At 47.8% G+C, this 21,001-nt stretch overlaps 1 long non-coding RNA gene across 1 annotated transcript in view; it reads left to right on the forward strand.

The window, feature by feature from the left end:
- Positions 1 to 5,896: 5,896 nt before the first annotated feature.
- LOC142589061 (uncharacterized) overlaps positions 5,897 to 21,001 on the forward strand; it is a 72,242-nt gene continuing 57,137 nt past the window's right edge. The window contains exon 1 of the long non-coding RNA XR_012829807.1: positions 5,897 to 6,099. This is a non-coding gene — a long non-coding RNA (uncharacterized LOC142589061). The remainder of the gene's footprint in view (positions 6,100 to 21,001) is intronic.

Raw genomic sequence — 21,001 nt, forward strand, 5'->3', positions numbered from 1 at the left:
TGCGGGATGCAGAACCCGCCAAAGGATCACCAGTGTACCCCGAGATGCCTGCTCTGCGGAGGCAACCACGCTACCGGATCGCGGGAGTGCCAAGACCGACTAAAGAAAGCCAGGGACCTGCGAGGCAAGACCAACGGTGGCAACAACGGCGGTGGACGCGAGAGCAGACGTCGCAGCCGGGATGATCGCGGCAAGAAGCCGAGATGGTTCAGCTCGGAGAGGGAGAGTTCGCGGAGCCGTTCGAGATCCCGGGCGTCGCGGAGCCGTTCACGGAGCCGGTCACGGTCCTTCCCGCCCCTGCCGCCCCTGGCCATTAAGGGAGGGAGCCAGCTGCAGCAGCAGCAGCAGAAGAAGAAGACGAAGAACGAGCCTACCCGAAAGAGCGGCGGCGTCAAGGTGAGCTGGGGAGCCGAAAACCCTTGGTTTGCTCCGCACTCGGGTGGGGTAGCTAATGAAAAGAACAACACAAACAGCAACCGCGAACAGCCTAGACAGGAGGACGCAGAGAAAATAGCGCTGAGACGCGAATTAGAGCTATCACGCTCTAGGCAGAAAGAGCTAGAACGCCAAATAGCAGAGCTAACGAAGGCAGTGCGAGACCTTAGGTCGAACAGCTCTCCGCAGCCACAGACCGTACAAACCCAAGCCCCATGGCAAGCAGGCAACGAGGATTTCGCCACGTTTAAAGCAGAGATTCAGCAAATGATGCAGCAGATGATGCAGCAACAGCAGCAACAAATGCAGCAAGTGCAATTACAAGTCACAGAGCTCCGGAGCAGCATCCACAAGCAGAAGTTTACCGAGAACATTAGAGAGAAGGCCTACCACCGCCCCGCGCTGGCATCCCTCGCCGACACATCCGCAAACAACACCGAGGCTTAAACATGGCCAGTACAACTTTAAGCAAGCAAGAAACCTTAGATATATGGCAATGGAACTGCAGAGGCTACCGTAAGAAGCAGGGCCTCCTCCAACAATACATTCACACACAACAAACACCGCCCGACATTATATCGCTTCAAGAGACGGGCACGACACCAACACTCGCAGGATACACGTGTTACGAGACTCAAGAGAAAGGAAGAACGGCAACCCTAGTCAGCAAGGCACTCATCGCCATAAGCCACGACAGGATAGCCGACACCGACGTAGAGCACGTGATTGTAGAAATTATACCAAAGAAGAAAAGAAAGAGGGGCAGTATATTTATTGTAAATGCATACAGCCCCCCGAAACAGAGGAAGGCAAAATTCTACGAGCTTTTCTATGGCGCACGCAAACTAGCGAAAGACAGCACGCTAATCATCCTAGGAGACTTTAACGCCATGGACAAAAGCTGGGGATACCAAACAGCAAACCCAAAAGGCAAAACGCTAGCGGAGGCAGCAGAGAACACCGACTGCAACCTCCTCACAGACCCAGACACTCCAACCAGAATCGGAAACAGCGTTAGTACCGACACCTGCCCCGACCTCACGTTCATACGAGGAGCGGAACAAGCAGTGTGGGAGAACCTGTTAGAGAACCTGGGTAGTGACCACTACATACTCAAGACGCAAGTAACTTCGGACAGGCTAAGGCGTCAGCTGGGATCGGCAAAAATTACGGACTGGAGCGCTTTTCGAGACGCATGCGATAGGAATCTCGCCGAAAACGGGATCCAATCGATAGAAGAGTGGGGGAAAATGCTCATTGAAAAACAGCGCAAGTACACCAAAGAAATCGCGCGAACGACGCAGACGCCCGAGGTAGACGCCAGACTACTCAAGCTGTGGGAAGCTAGACGCGGGCTCACCAAGAGGTGGAAGAAACAAAAATACAACAGGAAGCTAAAGATAAAGATCGCAGAAGTCACAGCGAAAGCAGAGGAGTACGCGGCGCAATTGGCAAGGCAAAATTGGCAGCAATTCAGCGACTCCCTCAACGGAACATTGAACACAGCGAGGACGTGGCATATCCTCAAGGCTCTCATAGATCCGACCAAGACCAAGGCAGAAAACAACAAAACCATCTACCGGTTCATCCACCAGTTCGAGGGACCAGACTCGGAACTCCTGGAGAAGGTACGCGTTAAATGCTTCGGGGACACAAACCCAGCAGCTTACGCAGAGCGCTACCGCGGAAGAGAAAACGTTAACCTGGACAGACCCATCACGCGAGAAGAGGTCTACGCAGCGATTCGAAACACAACCAGAAACACAGCCACGGGTGCAGACAAGATAAATAACGCACTCATCCGCAACCTCAGTGAAGAGTTAGTCGCAGAATTAACCGACTTTCTCAACAAACACTGGGAAGCTGAGACCGTTCCCGAGGAGTGGAAGCATGCGGAGGTAGTGATGATTCCTAAACCGGGCAAGAAACTGCAAATTGAGAACCTCAGACCGATCTCGCTCACATCGTGCCTGGGAAAACTGTACGAACGAGTGGTGACGCTGAGACTACAACAGTACATGGAGGACAACGAACTGTATCCCCACAGCATGTTTGGATTCAGAGCAAAATTATCGACCCAAGACGTACTGCTTCAAATCAAAGAAGAAGTACTCGGGAACGTCCCCAGGAGTGGGGAGAATATAATAATGGCATTGGATATCAAGGGGGCTTTTGACAATGTAAGCCACGAAGCTATCCTCACGGGCATGAACGACCTGAACTGCGGGAGGAGAGTCTACGGCTACGTCAAAGCCTTCCTTTCAAACAGAACGGCAACGATTGGCCTCGGAGGGCTCCGATCAGAGAAGTTCCTTACTCCAAACAAAGGGACGCCTCAAGGGTCGGTCATCTCCCCCACGCTTTTCAACATAGCAATGATTGGCTTGGCAAAACAGTTAAATGAAATCGACGGCATACACCATGCCATGTATGCCGACGACATCACCATCTGGGTTAACACAGGCTCGCTCAGACAGAAAGAAGAGAAGTTACAAGAGGCAGCCACCTGCGTAGAGGACTACGTCAGAGCAAGAGGGCTAGCCTGCTCCACTGAGAAGTCCGAGCTGCTGAGAGTTTGGAGAGGAAAGCAAAACCGCACAGTCCCCACCAGCGACGAGTCAAAGCTCCACGTCTACCTCGAGGGGAAGCCGATACCGGAAAAGACGCTCATCAGAATCCTGGGGATGTGGATACAGTCAAACCAACGCTGCACCCACACCCTCGCCCTACTCAAGGCATCCACCCTACAAGTGGCCCGCATGATCACGCGCATCTCACACAGACGCCACGGCATGCGAGAGGAGGACACACTCAAGCTGGTCAGAAGCTTGGTCGTCAGCCGAGTGGCATACACCCTTCCATACTACAATCCCATCAAGAGTGAGGTACAACAGGCGGACGCGATTCTACGCAAAGCCTACAAAACCGCACTCCACCTTCCCCACAACACCTCAACCGAAAAGCTCCTAGCCTTAGGACTACATAACACCTTCGACGAATTGAAAGAGGCGCAACTAGTCTCCCAACAACGCAGACTACAGCAGACCCCATCTGGCAGGGAGCTCCTGAAGAAACTAGGCTGCGCCGATCAACTTCAAGAGATACAGAGGACCGAAACAATTCCAGACGAGTATCGCAACACACTGAAAGTAGCACCCATACCCCGGAACATGGATCCCAACCTACACAAAGCACGCAGAGAAGCGAGGGCTGAATACCTACAAAAGACACTGGCACCCCAAGAAACGACAGTATACGTGGACGCATCCACGTACGCCAGAGCAGCGGGGCAGAGCAACAGCAACGCGGTAGCAACGGTGATTGATTCGACCCTACGCGAGATCACCAGCGCATCACTACAAGGCTGCACGATAGTCGAGGCTGAAGAAGCGGCCGTCGCTCTAGCGGCAGCGGAGGGATATCGGTCTAAACGGTCTCTAACAATCCTTACAGACTCGCAAACAGCGTGCCGCAACTACCTACGCGGCAGAATAGGGCACGGAGCGCTCCGCATACTCCGCTCCGGAGACCCCATAACAGAACGACAAACAAAAGAAGAACCAATTAGGCATACGATAGTATGGACGCCGGGACACACGGGAGTGGCAGGGAACCAAGAGGCGGACAGGATAGCTCGAGGGTACACTTATTACCGAGCATCCAACATAGGCGACCTCGAGGAGACCGAACCTGTACCCCAAGACTATTCGGCGATACTAAATTACTACAAGGGCTGCAGAAAGCGGTATCCACCACCGCACAACTCCCTTAGCAGAGAGGACTCTGTCGCGTGGAGGCAGCTGCAAACGGGCTCGTACCCGAACCTAAACGTACTCAGCAAAATTTATCCCACACAATACAATGACAAATGCCCCTGGTGCCACGAAACACCCACGCTGTATCACATAACGTGGGCATGCCAGAAGATAGACGTGGTACCCGTTATACCAAACCCGAGTGCGGAGCAATGGGAGGGAGTGCTCTCCAGCGATCGCCAGGTCGACCAAGAAGGTCTGATTCGGCGAGCACAACTGGCAGCAGCATCCAGCGGAGCCCTGGACTAAGGGCAACCGACCGTTGTGCTAGAAGATGGACGATTCCATCTGAAGACCGCAGAAGACCAGTGAATCTAGAGCTGATAAAGTTTTTCACTCACTCACTCACTCAGCGAAACGCTTTAGCGAGCTGCGCCATGATGTATCCGTCTTCCATACACTTCTCGCCAGTATGTTCCACTGGGTGTGCGTGAAACGACGGAAAAATTTTCGCCATTCGCAGGCACCGGCGAGCCATGCTCGTCGTCTCGGAGGCCATGCGCGGAGTTCTCGGCAGAGCCACTAGATGGCGCGCTGTGTCCGTAACCTAGCTCGCTTTTTCACAATCATAGCGCTCATAACATCCAGCCATCCTAGCGCTAGAGAGAGCGGAGCCCCCCTGCTGCGTGACTCATGTCGCAGCTCTTCTATGCAGCCTCGTGCGACGCATTTCCGAGGCAAAGCGCAAGCTTCAGAGGGTACCGATTGTTCTTTGTCAAGCACAAAACAAACGTTTGGCCTGCAGTGGACGCCTTACGTATAAATTGTTTCGACGGTAGCACTAGGTTGTGTTCTATGTATTATTGATAAACGCATTCCGCTTGACCGTAATCGTGAGATGTTTTCTTCCGTAGTTTTGCAGAAGAAAGAACTACATTTGCCAAATGAATTAGGCAAGAAAAGAAGGTCAATGTTTTTATTTCTACTTTTGGCAAAGGTAATTCGGCGCGTGTTTCGGATCTTTTCGGGTGAGCTTCCCAAGGAATATTTCGTGTCTATGCAGATCGGCATTGTTTACTCGAAGGCGTGATTTAGATGAACTGGCCCGTGACTGGCCCGTGCCGGCAAATTCTAGAAGTTTCTAGCCCAGGCCCGAGACAATCAAAGACCGGGCCTGTACCGTGCGCTCCATGCGTTGCTTTGTTAGGCCCAGCTCGAGTGGGCCCTGTAAGGGCAGGCCCGGCACCTTGCAGTGCATTTTCGTTCTTTATTGATTTCTGGCAGAGCCTCACACTGTAGTTCATGTTTTCAGGCTTCTTTTTATGGCATACTGCGGAAACATATAATATTTTGTTAAAAAAAAACGTTTGGTGAATCGTCCAAACACTCGCGAAAGAGAGCTCCTTGTGTAACAAAACGAACATTGGTGGGAGAAACCACACGAGCCTGCGCAAGGCAACGATGGCTGCGTAGAAAAGAAATACACATGTATTTATGAAATTCGTCACGCAGTACCTATTTTTATAAACACTTGCGAGTGGGAGATATCCAATCCTTTTACACTGCAGGTATTGTGAAATAATTTAAGTGAAAAGAAAACAAAGACACCTGGACACGTCGCCAAAGAATATTATTTTTATCTGCAGTAGAGACGCGTAGTTTTTCACCATTGTTAGGGAATACGCGCAGAGACATGACTTCAAATTTGCATTTCGAGGCAAGTGCTGACGGTTTAGCGACAACATTTGAGCCCCACTTGCTAGTGTGCAGCGCGCTATACTTGAGGCAGGAGTACGTTTTAACGCAAGTTCGCCAATATTTATTGAGAGGAATGCATTTTTTACAGCTCATCCTAATTACCACTCTGGCAACCCAAGTTAAAGCTGCTACTATTCAAGACCTAAGGAATGTAAGCATCCTAAATTCTGCGTCCTATTCTTTAGCAACTTGTTGCTCTCAAGTTTCCCAAAATGCGAGTGAACTGCAATAATAACATTTTAAAACTGTCTTATTATATTGTGCGTTGAAATGGTTTTCATAAAAATCGGCAATCATTCACCCGCATAGAGGTCAAGGTTAAATCCACGACAACAGTGTGTCGGTTGGCGGTGAGAGACCTGAGAACCGTTCGGACCGATGGCAGGAGCACAAGGCCTTTCTTTACTGCACCCTTTTTATTCTAACCTCGTTGCTCGTGGTACCAAGCATGCATCACACGTGCCGGAGCACGCCACATAATAAATACGGTCACGAAGATGACGATGGCTTCTAGAGGAAGTATTGTCAACATTTTTTTCTAGCGTCTGGCCATACAGAAGTGAAAAGTGACTTAACCTTAGCTAAATTTAACCTCAATGGTACTCATATAGTTACTGATGCTGGCGAGCGGCATTACACTATGTGGGAACAATAGAAAATAAGCTAACATGAAATAACGCACATACCGAACCATCTCACGTTTCTCTATAAACAGCAAGTAGGGTGCAGAGGATATTGATTGTCCTGTAGGCTGAGTAAGCTAGGGAAATATTGAGTTCACTCTCACCCAATAACGTTAGAAATTTAGCACAGTTCAGGCGAATTAACGTAATACTCCTAGATTACGATGCACACAGTCCAGGTTACAACTGCCAATTTTATGTACTCGTTGGCTCTCGTAACAGAAGAATCGGGTGGCATCCCTTTGCTCGTATTATCACGGCAATTACACAAACTAGACAATCATGCAAGTTCAAAACTATGTTGCCACCTCTTCGTCTCTTTCGAGGCTCCCTGCGGTATTGATCTCTGCAGATGCCGCAATAACCAGAAGTGGCGCGTTTAGATTCTCGTGAACGAGCTTAGCCGGTTCGTCATGTAGCTTTTCTGCAGTTTATCTGTAGTATTAGTCTTCTGTTTCATTGTACACATGATGTTGAAATCTATTAGAAATGGCAGTTACAACCTTGCAATTATGAGCACATTGTGAAGCCTGTGTGTTTTCGGAGAAATTAAACGTAGAGTGGGGGGCGTGCACGAGAACAAAGTGCGGTTGCATCAGCATCACCACAGAGCCTACACCATGTTTCAACCGTGTAATTCTAGTTTTTCGGTAACAAAGGACAATCTAGTTCCCTCAACCACTCTCTTAGCTAGGAAGTCGGTTAATTGTCTCCAAATTCTTGTCTGTCGCTAAGAAGTTGCTTCTCGCTAAGTTGTAAGATTTGCTGCTGAATACACAGAAAAGAAAGTAAATAAACCTTACTAACAAAAGTGTTCAAATGACATGAAATGACAGAAGTGTTTTACCAAGGTAGCATTCAATATAACCTGACGCATTCGAGTGTAAGTGGCATTGAGGATACCATTTATTATGATACTACGGCTGTACGCTGAAGGTTATATGAAAGCAGCGTAATTTTTATCTGAATCCTACAAGCTTTTGCTCAATAGAATAACACTATTCCACGAACTTAAGTGATTTAACTCGTTATTGTGTGGGGGCCATTGAAAAAATTTGTGTAGGATAAAAGCATCATGGCCGCTATAATTTTGTGAATCAGAAGGTTCAGGCGAATTAGTAGCTCAATTTGAGCATACTATAACAATACGATGGTTCGCAGGGGATACCAGGCTAACTTATTTTCGAGTCGTATATGTTCGTGCTCAACAATTTCATCAATTATATAAGTTTCAGTAGTATAAACACCTTATTATACTTCTGCATTTCGCAAGTTTACTGTAACCTAGCAGTACTATAATCGATGTAGTTTTGTGCACTGCAGGAATCAGGCCCATTACGGACATTTCATATTAGCCGATTGTGAAGTAGCCGCATTCTATGTTTACTCAAAAATTTCTTGAGCTTTCAAGTCCTATAACTTCTCGATTCTAGCTAGCGCTCTTCCTTTTGTTCTACACGCTGCATGGTTATTTTCATGCAAAATACCGCAATATGCGCACAGCGTTTAGCTGCAAAACCGAGTCTGACAAATGGATGTGCGGCTGTGCTCCGCCTAATAAGTACTGCAGTGCGCACACAACAACAGGTGTTCTTATTGAGGAACTGTTGGACCACCGAAGCGTCTTTTTAGTGACTGCCGAGGGGAAACTTCAAGCGTGGCGCGATGGGGGGTTTTGTTTCCGCCTCAAGTCGAGCACGATCGAACTTCGATGCCTGTAACGCAGCCGGTGCCGCTCCTGATCGCGCCAGCTTTGCGAGATGCACGGTAGCTGGCGCGGTGGTGTTTTTCTTTTTTTGAAGCAGTAGTTGCCTCATGTGATGTATTCCAGCAACCGTGGCGTAAGACATGGTCGAAGGAGTTTGAGCACAGCTAAATCTTGCTATCGCATTTGATGCTTGGCCGTTCGGGCAAAATAGCGAATTTCATTGCGTAGGTATTCTAGGACTACATCCCTCGGAAATCTCTCCGTCCGTTTGTCTCTCTTTAACACACGCAACCATGCACACGATAGCTAGAGACCAGGTGTTATAAATCCTCGTAGCGAGATTGCCAGCCGCGCCACTAACCTCGACTCCAAGTGCTGCTTTGTGGGGAGCACTTCAGGATGGCTGCAGGAGATTGGATAAATGGCTGTATTGCGTTGCGTTCGTATATTCTTTGTGTTTTAAACATGTTTTTGGTGCATCTGTTGACATGTATCCCTTGGGCATGGTCTTAACGCATCTGCCGAGAGGGCCGTACAAAGGCTATTTGTCCTAACGGCATTGCGCCGTCATTGCCTGCACCACCAAGAAGCGAACGAGAAAGCTGCTCATGCAAAAGCCGTGCGATTGGCGTTTACGGAAACATAAAATGATCATGTTTGTGTGACGTGCATTCGCTGTGCACGCGACGTATTTGCGGAGCATGGAAACGATTAGACAGCATAGTGACTTTACATAGAAAAAGAGTTCTTGCCCGGCAATCTGGCTCGGTTTCCTGTTCGTTTTGTTGCCGAGAACTACGCGAGACTGTGCATCTTGCGTTGCCGCACAGTCGACCTGGTATAATAGCTTAACAGTGCTTTTTAAGACCATTGGGCGTCCTTGTTATGGGTCTGCTCGTTGAACCTTCCGAACGGCAAGCCAGTGGAAGTTAGCTTTTACCCAGAACAGCTTTTCTGAAAAGAAATATAAGTAAAAAGTGCTCTATTGCGTATGCCGTCTTCGTACCATGCGGAACGATTCTTGCATTACCATAAATACACAATATTGCACAGAAATTGACGGTTTTCGTGTCCTGTTCGTTTCGTGCACGTTATTGCGCTGCACTCGAGCGGGCGCGACCGCGGAAAGAGGAAACAGCGTTTCGCTATTCTGCACAGAAAATTGGCTGCGCATGCGTCAATCATTATCATCATCAGCATATTTTATGTCCGCTGCAGGACGAAGGGCTCTCCTTGCGATCTGCAGTTGCCCCTCTCCTGCGCGAACCAATTGCTTCTTGCGCCTGCGAATTTCGTAATGTTATCGCCAAACCTAATCTTCTGCCGTCCTCCACTGCGCTTTCGTTCTCTTGGCACCCAACCCTAATTGTTTAGCAGTTACCTAACCTATGCATTGAAGCGATCGTATGACGACCTGCAAATAGAACAAGTGCAAACAAGACAAGGGGTAGGGGGAGAAAGGAGAATAAAGAAGAAGTATCATAAACCAAATGGAGTCGGTGTTGTGAGGCTACTAAGTACAGTTTTATTACATATTTTGGCGCAGTCGGCTTTGTACGATCCATGATGTGGGTAACCTTCTTCGTTCAGCAAGCGAAAGACACCCTCTACAGCCACGGGACACCAATTTGGTGCATGGAGCACGTAGAAGAAGAGCTTGATCTCGTCATTCCGTGGCAGCCCGCTTACGCGATGGGAACAAGCTATGTCTTATCGCTATAGGTCTGGAGCAGTGCTCCAGTATTTCTTCGAAAAGCGTCGACTGCTTCAACTTGCAGAGCCGGAACTTCCACTGAAATCCGTTATAACGCTCATAATGCATGACCTACCTCGGGAATCGCAACGACAAATTCAAGCTGCAGCACCAAAAACTATGGAGGCTTTGCTGGAGTCACTTCAAGAGATAGCCTGTCATCGGATGGAAGAGACCGACAAAGCCGCGTTGGGATGTCCAAAGGGCAGAAGCATCCAGAAGCCGAGAAATTCATGAGCGGTTGCCACAGAAGGGTTTCCTAGAGGGAAGTCACGCTAGGTCGTTGCATGCCGTGGAAAGAGAGTCGTTGCCTGAGGAACGCTGTCTGCTTAGATTTTAAAAAATAATAAATGAGGGTTCTCAGTCTGACCCTATGACAAAAAACAAGGCTTTCTTTCATTTCTGCGAGTTTATTACATAGAGAAATTGAGGTTAAAGGACACCGTACAAGAGCACTTATAGACAGTGGAGCTTCTGTATCCATTTTTAAGAAGCGCAACGCGAACCCTGAAAGATGTATTCCGACGGAGATCAGTTCTTGTGCGTGGGTATGATGGAAGCAAAAGAGAGTATTGTGAGTGGGCACGCCTGAAATGTAAAGTACCAATCTAAAGAGGCAGAAGTAATTTCATTAGATTTAAACACTGTGGAGTACTTTCTCCTCTGTCGTGCGCACATGAAGTTGTTGAAACAGAATATTTGTTGGGACGATACGGTGTCTGTTGATCAAGATGTGTAACTGCTGGCCTCTTGTGCAGGAGCGGTGTCCTCCAGTTGAATTTTAGCATGGTGTTCTGCGGAGTAGAGAGAGCATACGGTGAATTTTAGCTTGTCAAACCTGTAGCGAGAACAAAAAAAAAAGAACGTGACGAGCGTGGCTCAGGGACCACATTGCGCGAGATGTTACCAGCGACTTCCTGTGGTGGTGCTGCGCATCTGAGTCAGGAACAGGCCTTCGCACGACTGCGGTGGTTCCTTTGCCCACTCCACCGGGCAGTGTTTTTCGAGAACTCATTTTCGGGGAACATTGGCGTCTTCAATCTTTATATGCGGCCTTAACATAAAAAAGGGCGGGTTGCCTTCTACAGTGGATATTTTCTTAACGTCAGCGTTATCAATCAGTTGGCAGCCTCTTGGTGAGACACAATCTGAGATGGGCCAGCTGATGTCGTTTTACAAATTCGACTGGGCAAATGTAATGTGGAGAATTCATTCTATCCCATATCCACCTAAGTGAAAACCTTTGAAAAAAACCATGTCCAGTCTTGGAAGGCTGGACATGGGTCTGGCCACTGTTACCACACCTGTCGTCATGGGTGTTAGATCCGTCACTTGTCATAAAGGCGTAGTAAATTTACCTTGATGTTTTACAAAGGAATGCGTTCTGTTTTTAGGGCAATAATTTCGATCAATTCTCTCGATGTATTCAGCTTCTTATTAGAGATAACCACAATGCTTGACGAACGGCTTCAAGTACAGGCATGCTGTAGTTGCGTGAAAGATGGCTTAGCGATATGCTTACTGTCATCCTCACACTTCAGTACTTTTCGTTCTAACGTACATGTCCGCACTGATCCATATGTTACAAAGTACTGAAAATGTTTCGAATGCTTTCCCGCAGGCTGCTATTTTTATTCCTGATGATGGCACGAAACCGAGCCTGATGCCACCAGCGCTCAGACATCTAAACAGGAGCGTGGAAAATGTTCTCGCACACCCTGTGTGATGTACCGTAGCGCTGAGAATAGTCCACTGCAAATGCAGAATTGCATGGTTGGGCACATATGCTTAACAGGAAGCTTTAGTTAGGATGCTCCTATCTAAATACATGTAAAAGCAGAATTTGTTTTTGTCGGCAATCACTGCGCCAAATTTGACGAGTTCTGTTGCATTTAAGAGAAAGGCTTAATGTCTAGTTACTGGTGGTTTCAAATTTTTTATTGATGTCGCCTATTTTTTATTAAAAATTGGCAAAAATTTAGAATATTCAGAAAACGAGTCTATCAATTTACAACTCCGTAACTCAGCAATAGAACATGATATCCCAATTCTGTGAATTGCATCTAATAGTAGAGCTAAGGCGGACAAAATTGCCATGCTACACATGAATCTCAAAAAATTGAGTAATATGGAAATACAGATCTTGCAGAACCCTCATACACAACGTAACAAATTCGCGTAAGATATAAATTGACATAGAGAACTTGTCCGCTTTTAATGATCTAATGGGTGCTGTTTACAGAACCGCGATATCTGTTCTTGATGCAGAGCTATTCATTTATAAATTTCGTGCGTCTATTAATTGCGAAATTACGATCATTTTTTTAATTCTTTTCACAAAATTCAGACCCTAAATCAATATTCCGCTTCCAACCATCGCTAGAATTGAACTTACTCTCTCAAATGCAACAAATTTTATTATAATTTGTCCAGGCGTAACCTCAGAAAAAGTTTTTTGCGTTTTACATGTATATGAATACGCCGCGTCGAAGTTGGGTCCGAGCTAAAGCTTCCTCTTAAGCCCATGAAGCTTTGTGCCAAGATAACCTGTCCATACTTTCATACTTATTTTATAAGAAGCCTACCGCACCACCTATGTACAGGCTTCTTCTAGCAGCACCAAACAAAACTACTAAACCAATACAAGCAATCGTGATATTTTATCAAGCAGTTGTTCAGATTTGTAGCCTTTGGATGCGGAGTAAGTTGAGAAATTGTGTCCATGATTAACAAAGCTAAGTTAATTAACTTTTCAGTAATTGACCTTACATGGCTAAAGAAAATGAGCAGCTTGGAGCCCGTCCTCGAGATTATGCAGCCAAGCGAAGAAATTTCGATTAAACGTGCTTCTGTAAGAGGCATGCGAACAAAAACTGTCTAAGTGCACGCTCTTGGAAGGCGTAACTGACGCAGAAAAAGAATATATGTGAAGTTACAGAACAGCACTTCAAGACGGGACACAAAGGAGGAACCACAAACAAACGGCGCTAACAAATTCAAGCGGTGTTCTTTTTGTGATAATGAAGCAACTAGCCCGTCAGTCATGACTTGCAAACCTGTAAAGTCAACCTGACCGCACCTAGCCTTTTGTGGTGCTGTCATCAGTAATATGACACCGTGATCATGTTCCTTGTGGCCAGTCCGCTTTCCATTGTAAGGCACGCTCTTTTTTCGAAGGCAAGCAATTTAAGTTCTCATTGTGCAAATAGCAACGAACATGTGCCACCGAAAGCATGCCTGGTCGCAGAAGCGATGCAAGACGCAATGATCGTGCAGATATAGCGCGTCGCTGGCATCAAGACAATGCGCTGCCGCCGAGGAAAGGAAGATAACAAAAGTGAATAGCGTGGTAGCTGCTCACCGAGCCGTGCCGATGGTGACGGTGCCATCCTGACGAAATCTGGGGCAGCGACATTCACGGCTGAAGCGTTTATTTTCCTTATTTCTTTATATATATATAGCGAAGCCGTTAAGAGGAAGTTCTAACTCGGGCCTGCTCCGCCGCGGCCTGTTCCAATAGATATAAATCGCCGAAATGCTTTTCTCAGATACCCCTGGCACGATTTTACTGAAATTTGCTGGATTCTAGAGAGAAGGGTAAATTCTAGTGACTTTTTGAAGAGGACTTTCCACTTTGGGCCTGAATGTTGTTAGAAAAATTTTAGGGATTTGAAAGTGCGAAAAAGAAGCGCGAAGTTTACAAATTAATAGCTCCGCATCAAAAATAGATGTTACGGTTCTGTAAACGGCATCTATTAGATCGTTCAAAGCGGACAAATTTGATATGTCGATTTATATCTTACGTGAATTCGTTACGTTGTGCACAAGGGTTCTGCAAAAGCTGTATTTTCATATTACTAATTTTCTTTTGAGATTCATGTGAAATATATTAATTTTGTCTGCTTTAGATGTGCTGTAAGATGCTATGCAATTGTGATATAATTTTTCATTGCCGAAAGGCAGAGTTGTAAACTTAATGGTTTTGTTTCCCGAGAATTTGCGATTCTGCCAACTTTCAATAAACAAATGATGACTTAAATCAAAAATTCGAAACAAACAGTGACTACATTTTACGTTTTTCTTCAACGTCAACAAACCTTCTCAAATTCTCAAAAGCTTCCTCTTAAGGGCTACATTCTCCACTATCGTGTCCGCGTGTAGTACAAAATCCCGGAGACAGTACAATGCCAGACCCATCTCCGGCGGCGGTGAAGCAGGCGTTAAGCACACCCCATACGCCAATACGTGGACCGATCTCGAAGATGGTGCAACACCGACCCGACCGACCGCGGAGGTGAATCGGGCGTTAAGCACACCCCATACGTGGACCGATGCCGAAGATGGTGCAACACCGAGCCGACCTGCGGCGGCGATGAAGCAGGTGTTAAGGACTCCCAATACGTGGACCAGATCCCGAAGATAGTGCAATACAGACCCGACGCGCGGCGGCGGTGAAGCAGGCAATAGGCACTCGCCATACGTGAGCCGAACGCGAAGATAGTGCAAAACCGACCCGACCCGTGGGGGCGGTTAAGCAGGCGTTAAGCACTCTCCATACGTGGGCCGATCCCAAAGATAGTGTAAAGGCGGGCCGACCCGCGGCGGAGGTGTAGTTCGGCATTAAGGGGCCCACATACACAGCTTTGCTGGTCATCTTTCTTCAAAGAGTGGAAAGACACTGAGATTCTTTTTCTTATTCCCGTTTGTCCTGCATGCGTCTGCAATGAAAACAAGAAGCAGGTATGCATGGAAAATCTAAGGTGGCGGAGGCAGGTGCTAGCGCAGAAGTTAGCATGCCCAGCCCCGGCACGTCCTTATATCTGCATTGCCAGGGGTTCGTGGTAGTGATAGCGGCCAAACCTTTCCTTTGTGGTTAGCGTGCCCAGCCACTGAATGGAAATTGCAGCACTTACGAGTGGTGGAATCCCGCGGAGGCTGATTGTGAAGAAAGCTTCCTTTTTCTGTCCGCTCTCGCCATGGTGAAGCTTCAATTGAGGAGAAGGCCTAACGGACACAACGTTGATCGTCACCGTAACATAATGGATGGACGACTTGCGGAAAGGGCAAAGTACACCAAGTTTTTAGCACTTCACTTGTCCTACAGTAAAGCCCTACAATGGCTAATATGCCGTCATGTATATGCTCGACCGAACTGCTTCTCACTGCTGACACTGGACTGATACTAAGAAAATGCTCCGTTCGCAGACACCTCGCTACACTGAAATTAACAAAACAATATCAGTATATAAAAGTGCGTGTGCCAATTATCTGGTGTCTTTCTTGTTTGCGTGGAGGGCATAAATATCTTGGCGATGAAACGGTAGTATCGACGTTTCTGCTGGAGTTGCACACAACCGAAATTCGTTGAAGTGATCAGACAGCGATCTACCCTCCGAGAAGGCCAACCCGCAAATTAAAAAAATCGCGGGTTTCAGATCTTCCAATGTACTATGCTCTTAGCTACCAACTGTAATAGTTTCCTTTCTTTGCTCTTATGAAGAGGAAATCTGCACATTACTACAATATCAGCAGCAGTACACAAAAGAGACTGGCTTTCATGCTGTGACCACACACCGCAGTTTTGTACATTTAGCCCATGTAGTATTGGGGTAACACATTTGAACAAAATGATTACGTTGTCGGTCAGTGCACTGTCACAGGCAGGAAGAAATCATTGTCCTGCCCGGTCGAAACAATACCATCTGAAATCTTATTTACTTATATATTTTTTTGAAGATTCACTATACCCGTTTATGCATTTGCTTCGTATGAGTTATATACTAGCTTGCCTCGTCAATCTCAAAAATGTATTCTCTTTGCGGGAGAAGGCCTTCGTGAAAAACGACTCAACATAACAATAAAAGATCCAGCAAGGTTCCTATCCAGGTGATTGGCGAAATTGTGCCCTGAGAGCCTGTCGACTAGCATGCGATTGAAAGTTGACTTATGATGGTTGTGAGCTTTTGTTGCGTCTAGCTCGAGAGAGTAGTGTTAGCGATGACATTGGTGTGAAAATGGCCAGCTCGGTCTGCTATAAGTTCTTGTGGATCTCCACATTGAACGTCGCAGTCGTCACGTTGAGAGCACTCCTGTGACATTATTAGCCCAGTGGGCTGGGAAGGCTCGAGTGGTACCTCACTTTGAGGAGTAATGGCTAACAATTATTAATATACGTACTTTGCGATGATGAAAAGAATGCAGAAACACCACTGGTGTTGTCTTACTGCTCGTAAACAGGCCCCAAATTTAGGTTCTCCCACCCCCATAACATCCCCAAATCGAGGCAGGCCCACCCCACATATTCCTCGAAACAGGCTTAACCACCCCTATATCATCTCAAATTTAGGTTGGGCCACCGCCATATCAGCCTCAAATTCAGCTTGGCTCACTTCCATTTCAAACGAAATTTAGGTGGGGCGACTCCCATATCACTACCAAATTCAGCTTGGCCCATCCCTGTATCACGCCCAAATTTATGCTGATGCCACTTCCAACTTCAAGTTGGCCACCCCAACCCTTTTTATGGAGACCTTTGTATCTATATGGGAAACGCATCAAGTTTTTTGGCTTACAGACACGATTTTGCTACCAAATTGCTGGGGTACTCGCCAAAGAATGCTGGGCATAAAAATCAAGTGCACCGAACGAGCGACGCCAAATATTGATCCTAAATGCTGACGGCTAGCCAAGGTAGCTTCTCTGTAAAGTGACCGGGGCAGACACAGCACGGGACACTTATTCAAATGTTTTTTTTTTACGGCCACACCTACGGATTCATACCTCTTGGCTGTAGGGTACCCATTACCAGTAGATATTAATCCAGACGCTGCACATCTTTTCCTAGTAGGCGCATTTCTTATGTGGACGAATCTTTAGAAACAATTAACGTTAGGGCAGCGACTCAGCCTAGCAGACCCTTTGTCCACACCAATGTTGCATAGGAATGGCACTGGCCACCGGTTGGCATTGTGGCCCAGGTGGACCTGATTCGCTCGGAGTGTGTGCCATTAAGGACATCCAAAAGTCGAAGAAAACAGACCTTCCAGAAGAACGCAATAAAAATAGTCAGTTTGTTCTCCCAGGTTCCACGCTGCAAAGCACGAAAGTTTTTTTTTTTGCATAACAAAAAGCCATGCGCAAGCTTCTAGTTATGTTGTGTAATGGATAAAATCTTCATAAAAGCGGTGACTTAACAAATGAACAAGACACTGATACGTTTTAGGAAGGAGAAATAGAAAATAAATATTTCAAGAGCACCATTTGAAAACCAGAACAAAAAGCAAATCTTGAGCATTGCGTTTCTGCTATCTAGTGAGGGACTACAAAACTAGGTCCTATGCGGCTTAACAAAAACGTGCGAAGCGGGAATTCAACCGCGGCGCGGGACTATAGGTGCGCGCAATTCTGCCCCTCGGCCACGGCTTCCGAGGCTTCGCCGAGCGGTACGCTCATGCTTTTATAGATACCACGCCGATTTTCACGACAGTGTCACAAAAATCGCTTTTGGGAAGAGTCTTACGCCATGTGTGGAGAGCCGAAATAGGCATCAATCGAAAGCGGAGTCTCCTGACTACATACGCTGCACTGGGTATTACGATAGACGCCGTAGCTTTCGGACAGGAATTGTCCTTGCCTCGAAAATCGAGTGCAAATTTTCGTTGTTTCCATAGGCTTCCATTGCTAAATCGTTAACTGCTGTGGGAACAAAATTCTTACGTGCCATATCGTGATCACTGCATTTTGGTCTTGTGGATTGTCTTCCAGAACACGTCTGCCACCTACCTCTTCCAATAATGGACCTGCAGCTTTTCTTATTCGCGAAAAACCCGCTCGTTCCATTGAAAACGCGCAAGCTTCGTGCCGGGCCCGCTTGTGGCGCTGGTTGGTACGTGTCCAGAAAAGCTGGATATGATTATCAAACTTACCGTTACGAACTGCTTGATTTCCTCACTCTCGACAACACGAAAGGCTTCTATGTCAGTGCAAATCATGTTGATTATGGCGTACTCGAAAGCAGCATTTAGATGAACAGGCACAGAGCCCGACCGAGCGGTGAAGGTTAACGTTATCTTCTCCTGGCTTGCCAGCCCTTTCTCTTGTTGCGTGCACTCACGTTGATGCTTTTTTCACGCCGAATCAAACTAGATGAAACTCCGACTACAGTAGGTATAGTGTCGGAGCGAGACTTGCAGCGTGCAGCTTGTTTGTTTTCATGCGGGTACGTTCAAAAAGAAAATTCCAATCTGCCATGGTGGTGGGCTTACTGCGTGCGTAAGCCCCTGGGCGCAGAAGCCAGTGTGGCAATGTGGTATTGAAGCGCTTGTTTATTTGCAATAGTAGGCTGGAAAGGAGGGTGGAAGTGGAGGCACAGAAAGCCGATGTGGATGCTTAGAAGCAGTGTCTTGCATTCATGGGATGACGCAGCTACTGAATGAGTCGTTGGGCTTCTCTAGCCGCCAACAGGCGCCAGCGCGGTGGCGCGTCACCCGGACATATTCCCTTTCGCCTCTTCCTGCCCTAGAACAGAGCTCCCTAGAAGAGACCCAAAACAGGTTTTCTTCGGCGCGAATTGTTGCGTCGGGGCTCGGGGAGTCGCCGCCGCGGCCGCAGTTACGGGGGCTCACCTACTTTGGCTGGTTTCCTTGACCAATGTTTCCAAAGGTTTGTGCTCTCGCTCTCCTTCACCGACGACGCTTAGAGCATGCCAGGCAGCAAAAGCAGGTCGCCACGCTGTCCATCGTTCAATCCAGCGATCCGCAAACCTCTTCCAGCCCCAGCCTTAGGGGCAGAAGAAGCTTGCACTCGAGAGGCCGTTCTGCAAGCCGACGAGGCTCCAGAAGTCGATCTCCCTCAAGATCGCGACTTAAATTGCATCTTCCAACTCGTTCCAGCTCCAGAGGCCTCTCCAAGTTTAGCACCTGGAGTGACTTGTCCAACAGGCCACGATTCAAGATCCCATCGGCGGTAAAGGCAAGTCCTCTCTAACGGCATCCACTTGCCTTTTGGTCTACGTCTTAGGCAACTCTACCATAGGTTGTCTGAATAAACTATTTGACACTTTTAAGGTGGTCCTATAGTGCCCGTGGCAACCAAACGCCAGCGTGTAACTCCCAAAACTCGCACGACCCACGTATCATTAACGAGCTCTAAAAACTTAGGCTTGACAACGACAGTCTTAGGAAAGAAAATGCTAAGTTCAAACAGGAAATTCAAGAAAGCAGATTGACGCTCACACCGCCGGCTCCTGATCCTGCCGCACGCTATTCGGCCATGGGCACGGTGGAGTGACCCCTCCCCCTCCCCAAGACAGTTGCAGTGAAGCGCCGCGCCCTGGATGACTCGAGGGGAGACGTGTCGGTACAACTCTTGTCTGAGCTCATCTCCAACATACTAACAGGTCTCTCTCACTTACAAGAAATGATTACGCACCCTCAGCTGTGTCTGATTGCCATCAGCGCGAGAATACTAAGGGTGGAGGTGAGCAGCCACGGATTTTTGCCGAGCACATCTACAGCACAAGTCCCAAACTTGCACAGCGTCATCGCCTCACTGACAGTGTGTGCCATTCTGAATGCAGCACTTTCGTAATTCATCCCCAAGCGTCAACATGAATACCTGAACTAACGTCATAACAAAGTGGCAGTGGCATTGCGCAGGGTTCGTCAGCAAGCGGGCGAACCCGCGACAACACCTAAAAGTGTAAAGAACCAACCCGAAGTAATCGCCTTGCAAGAAACGATCACATCGTCACCTATCAAGCTCTGCTGTTTCCAAAGGGTGGCTCCCACTGGAGGGGGAAGGAGGGTTGCGGCCCTGGTCAGTAAAGTATTCACGTGCATTCAGCGAGCCCTCGGTCCCGCGTTCAATGGGGTCCAGTGGGTCATTGCCGAACTGCTTGTCGACCCCCCTATGCGGCCCTTAAGAAGAACCACTATTTTCATACTCAATGTTTACTGCAGACCCAGCGTTCGCAGAGCCAGAGCTGGTGGTATTTCAAGAAGGCCGTGCATTTTGCCCGCTGTCAACCTCTAGTCGTCATGGGGGATTTCAATGTCCAGCATCAGGCGTGGGGCTATCGCACCAATACGAAGAGTGGTAGAGACATCTGTCACACGGCAATGGAGGTAGATCTTACGCTTGTAACCGATAAAGACTTTCCGATCAAGAGAGGGAACTCGGTGTGCCGAGATACGACTCCGGATCTTACCTTTGTCAAGAACCTGGAAAGCATCAAGTGGACCAACACAGCCATAGACTTCAGTAGCGGTCATTGCATCATCGAAGCGGTCATCAAGGCTGCCCACAACAAGACAGGACCTTCAAGTTCACTGACTGGGACTTGTTCTGAGCCCACCGCTCCGAGCGCGTCCTCACCCAGCATATGGACCAAGGCTCTTGGGGCCACGAGATAAAAGTGGATGCGGCTAGACCCACCAAGGCGGCGACAGCCGTTCTGGAGGTGGACACGATAGACAGCAGGCTCGCGCATCTGTATGAAGCCAAGCAGGCACTGCTCGCGCGATGGAAGACTAAGTGTGATAACAGAAGACTACGCAAAAGATTTTCTAAATGAACAAGGCGATAGAGGCTCATTGCAAGGTGCCATGAGAGCAGCAGTGGGACGAGCTCTGCGACTTGGTGGAGGGCCAGCTCAAGGCTGGCCAAAGCTGGATACTCCTCAGGCACCTACTGCACGATGGCAACACCAAGTCCTATCATAAGAGAGCTTTGGCGGAAGCTGTCCCTTTGACCACCGACTCCACTCTAGATGAGGCGGTCACGAAGCAGCTGATAGAGAAGTACCCCGAGGGCCACGGATAATCCGGTGCCCCCCTAGTTCGGTGCCGCCCTATGGGCGCGACGCGCAATCGATGGACGAGGATTTCACTGTGGCTAACGAGGATTTTAC

The sequence above is a fragment of the Dermacentor variabilis genome, chromosome 7 (assembly GCF_050947875.1).
Source record: "Dermacentor variabilis isolate Ectoservices chromosome 7, ASM5094787v1, whole genome shotgun sequence".
NCBI lineage: Eukaryota > Metazoa > Arthropoda > Arachnida > Ixodida > Ixodidae > Dermacentor > Dermacentor variabilis.